The following is a 5,386-nucleotide window of genomic DNA, read 5'->3' on the forward strand; positions in this document are numbered from 1 at the left end:
ATTTCTCCCACCCAGTATGGGTATATGTAAAAATACACCCCAAAACACATTATACTACTTCTCCTGAGTACGGCGGTACCACATGTGTGGCACTTTTTTGCACCCTAACTGCGCTAAGGGGCCCAAAGTCCAATGAGTACCTTTAGGATTTCACAGGTCATTTTGAGAAATTTGGTTTTAAGACTACTCCTCACGCAGGGCAGTATTTAGGGTTTGGGCTCCCCTAGGCACCTGAAAGGTTGTAATAATGTGCTGCTTAAATCACCCCGATATTAAAATATATACAGCACATCACAATTTCTTAAAAATGACATCATTGCTTCAACTAGTCAGCAGCACATTCCTCCAGACAGTGCTTTACAGATACATTAATAATTAACACTCTAGAAGTTCCAGGCACCTGAATACAAAACCTGTATTTCAATACCCAGTTGGTATATTACCATACAAGCCACTGTGACAGAGATCTGAAGACTCAGACCTATTCATGCATTGTTGTTAAAAAACCTGGTCTATTGAGAAATTAACACATGTAACAAAGTCTACCTCTGCCAGTTGTTTACAGAATAACAAATCCTATTGTCTCTGCTGTCTGTACCATGTCTATGCTATTGTTTCAAATATTTTCTATGTGCACTCCGGTCTAATCTGGTTTTTCCCTAACATCAGGGTGTATATAAGATTGACCTGTAAATAAAGATTTCAGATGCTGTTCCACCAATTTAAGTGTTTGTGGTTCTGTATCTCCCAGCTGGAAGAGAGAGTATTCACTTGGATTGGGGGAGAACTTTAACCTGGGTTGCAGATTATTCTGCTAAGTCATCTTGTAGCTGCCTCCGCTGAAATTGAGCTAACAGTTTGGTGTCGAGAAGTTGGATCCGCCATATACAGTATCGGGTGAGTAATTCTATTTTTTGATTACCACCCTATACTGTCAGAGCGGATTAATAGAACCCGGAGGGAAAGTGCTTCTGTAGCGCCTCTCCCAGGAATCTGATATTCCTAAAGTAAATAGCGGGTCTGATGCCCCAATTAAGAAAGCAGTACTGTGTGTCTAAGTGAATATTCTCTCTAAACCTTGTATATTGTTGTATAGTCGCTTAAGTGAATTTTAGTTATATAAGATTGCATGTTACTGTATAGATTTGTGTAGATTGTATGTGAGGTTAAGCTGAGATTGAAGGTATAAACTTGTCCACAGAGGATAGTTAAAATTCAAACCATAAATCGGGTGTAGATAAACCTATAGAAACTATAGAAGAATCACATAAGCTGGAGACCAGGTTTGCCAGTAAAGTCTAATACTGACGTCACCATCCCTAGATAAACCTTCAAACTCAGCTAATCTCACTCTATTTTTTTTTAGCTTAGCATAATGGGAAAGTCTCAAAGGTAAGGGGACTCCCAAGGGTTATTTTTGATTTATGATGTATCATATTCTGTGATGCTGTTTAATGCGGATATATAGATTTGTAAGTTTTAGAAAAAATCATGTTCCACAATTTGCTTTGAATCTTATTTCTGACTAACTCTATTTAGGAGTTTCATTTTTTTTTCTCGGAGACACTCAGCAGTTGCAGGTGTCTCTCTGGACCAGGACATTTTGAATGGGCATTGCGGCCGCAGGATAACTTTTTTTATCAGTCCCTCCAAAATGTTCTGGCCTGGCTACTAGATGTTTCTGAGCCTTTTCTTCTAATTACTATAAATGTGTTTGTCTATCTCCTCACTGTAGTTTCTGTGGAACTGTGATTTAAATTGCTTGTGTATGACTGGTTGCACTTTTTCAGCTAGGTTGTACTTTAAATATGCATCTCTGGACATCTGCTCAGAGTTGTTGCAGGTTTCTACCCCCTCCCTCCATGTATTGGGAGAGACTTGTGTTAATGCTTTTGTTTTTTCTCTTTCCTCTTCCCTGAAAAGACTGGGGGCAATGAGGAGAGTGTCAGGAAACAGAAACAAAAGAAGATCCCAGCTATATGTTGTTTGTCTGTTTGTGTATGTGTCTGTGCACAGAGAGTATCCAAATATTTTTTTTAGAGTTAGGAATAAACCTCTTAATTTAATTGATCATTTTTTTCTACAGTCAGAAAAGTCAAAAGCTAAATTATTGTTGGAGTCTAAGGTATGCGGACTGTGGTTATGTAAATGTGCATGTGTTGTCTTTCTTTGTCTACTATAGGAGAGGGTTTGTAAATTGTCTTGAGGCAAGGCAGGTGAGATTGAATGTGTAATTGGTTTTCACCTCATATAATGAATGACCCATGCACAAAGTTGCTGGCCATTGTGATGTTTTGAATTTAGTGTTTTGCAAAGGAAACAATTTATTTCGGGTGAACCAGATGTAACATGTCTTAAAATTTGTAATTTAAAGTTGGTTATAAAAAATTAACATACGGAAAGGCATGTTCCATCTGAAGTTTTTTGTTTTTCATGTGGGTTTTTTTTTTTTTTGTCAGGTATTTTTGCATATACCTGAGAATTCAAAGCACACAACAGTTTTGCTGTCAATGGGTGAATTAGGTTTGTAAATCTTCCAGTAGGAATTAAGTTGCTGTGAATGAAATGTAATCATTTTAACTTGAGCTTGCACTCATGCCGATATGAATGTAATGTAGAGATTGTGTCCAAAATCATATTGCTCAAATTACTAGAAGTTATGCTCATGCCAGGTTTTCTGTTCATATTGCCAAGAATAATGCAAACAATTGTGTGAATGTTTGGGTACGTGTATAATATTAATGGTGATGAGTCCCTTAAGCAAAGTGACATACTTATATTTTTTCACTTGTAATTGTGTAAAATTCTAACAAATGCTTTTACAGCAATTTCTTTGTTGGTTTCTGGTCTGTCTCTGGTTACAATCTGAGGGGTGTGGGAAACAAACCCTGGTGTTGGTGCATTTGGGGAGGGTTTTGAACAGCAGACGTTGACCCCCTGTACCACCTACTGTGCACAGGGTGAGATGGGGGGCCAACTAAACCTGCAAGTGGCTGAATCACACAGCCTCATAACCCGGCCCACATCAGTGTTCTAACATGCCTGGAGAGGGTGGAGACAAATATGTCATGTAAAATACTTATTGGTTGATTTGATTGTAATTGTCTCCATATGTCTGTTTGTATTGATACTGTGCTGTATAAAGCAAGGTCAGAGAAATGTGTTTAAGTGTCAGAACTCTATAGTACTAGGATTTACAGACAGTATGATGTTAGTAAAAGAAATTTGAATAGAGAGAGTAACCTTTGTCAAAAATATTGTTACATAGCTACGCATGTGGTAAATAGGTTGCACACACCCACTAAGCTGTTTAACTTCTTATTACCATTGAGGACCTCTACATAACTGCTTTGATTGAGACTGAGCTATCAATTACTTGGCTCATGCAGTTTGACAAACCTTGAACTCTTGTCTGATTCATCTTTACTAATTTGCCTGCACAAGTGTTCTTTATTACCTGTTCACTTGGAGACCTGCCTGTGATATCACCTGATTATGGAATACTTTGGAGATCATCTGATATGATTCTCCTGCACTGATGCAGCCCTAGAAGGATGACCCTCTGCTGTAAGGATGAGCCCTTCCTGCACCTGCCCTCCTCCTGTGTTGGTGATGGCTGCTTCAAGCCTTTCTTTTGTGTCATCCTTTGGGAAGAACTCCGCCTCTGCTGTTGCAACTGTGAGGTTTCTCAACTGGGATGAGAAGTTGAGTCTGCCCTTCCCTGCCTTCTACAACCTGGCTGCAATTGCTACATCCTTGTTATAAATCTGTTTCCATTTCTTTTGTGGGTGCCCAATGCCATACAATGAAACTGCTAACAAAAAGGCACTGGGTGTAGCCACGGTGATTACACGGCCAGCTCTCAGCCGCCACTGTCTGTTTGCCCCGAGACAGTGAGAGCTTGGCAGAAAAACATCTGCATTCATCATGAGGGCTTGTGGTGATGAATTCACCGTCCTCCTTCACCCTTCAAATGAACAATATTCTACTCTGCAATAATGAACTGACATTTCCTGGACCCACTCGAGGATCATTTTTTTTCCAAAATGCATTAAGGAGTTCTAACCTTATGGGTGAGGTGTGGCTTTAGGCAACCTGTTACAGTTTACCACATTCAGTTTTCCATTAAGTTATGCAGGGCTAGATTAGGATGATATACTAGCAAAGCTAACTACTGTTAATTCATCGTGTAGTTGTGTAACCCTTTAAACTGTATATTGTATTTGTGTACCAATGACAACACTAACTCATTGATCTCTAACATACATAGAGCTGTGCATAGTATCTAAGTGATCCCGCCCTTTCCTTTAGAAAAGGTTGGGATCAAAGGTTGGGTTGAAAGGTTGTAATAATGTGCTGCTTAAATCACCCCGATATTAAAATATATACAGCACATCACAATTTCTTAAAAATGACATCATTGCTTCAACTAGTCAGCAGCACATTCCTCCAGACAGTGCTTTACAGATACATTAATAATTAACACTCTAGAAGTTCCAGGCACCTGAATACAAAACCTGTATTTCAATACCCAGTTGGTATATTACCATACAAGCCACTGTGACAGAGATCTGAAGACTCAGACCTATTCATGCATTGTTGTTAAAAAACCTGGTCTATTGAGAAATTAACACATGTAACAAAGTCTACCTCTGCCAGTTGTTTACAGAATAACAAATCCTATTGTCTCTGCTGTCTGTACCATGTCTATGCTATTGTTTCAAATATTTTCTATGTGCACTCCGGTCTAATCTGGTTTTTCCCTAACATCAGGGTGTATATAAGATTGACCTGTAAATAAAGATTTCAGATGCTGTTCCACCAATTTAAGTGTTTGTGGTTCTGTATCTCCCAGCTGGAAGAGAGGGTATTCACTTGGATTGGGGGAGAACTTTAACCTGGGTTGCAGATTATTCTGCTAAGTCATCTTGTAGCTGCCTCCGCTGAAATTGAGCTAACAGCACCCCAAACCTATGGCACCCCCCACTGCTGAAGATGGCAGTACAATATAGTACAGTAGTATGGCAGCATGGTGGCGTAGTGGTTAGCGCTCTCGCATTGCAGCGCTGGGTTCCCGGTTTGAATCCCAGCCAGGTCAACATCTGCAAGGAGTTTGTATGTTCTCCCTTTGTCTGTGTGGGTTTCCTTCAGATACTCTGGTTTCCTCCCACATCCCAATACCATACGATACAGATAAGTTAATTGGCTTCCCCCTAAAAATTGGCCCTAGACTACGATACATACATACACATATGACTATGGTAGGGATTAGATTGTGAGCCCCTCTGTGGGACAGTTAGTAACAAGACAATACATACTCTGTACAGCGCTGCGTAATATGTTGGCGCTAAACAATTAGTATCAGTATAAAGTAGCCAGGTCTATA

Source organism: Hyperolius riggenbachi, chromosome 2 (assembly GCF_040937935.1).
Source record: "Hyperolius riggenbachi isolate aHypRig1 chromosome 2, aHypRig1.pri, whole genome shotgun sequence".
Taxonomy (NCBI): Eukaryota; Metazoa; Chordata; class Amphibia; order Anura; family Hyperoliidae; genus Hyperolius; species Hyperolius riggenbachi.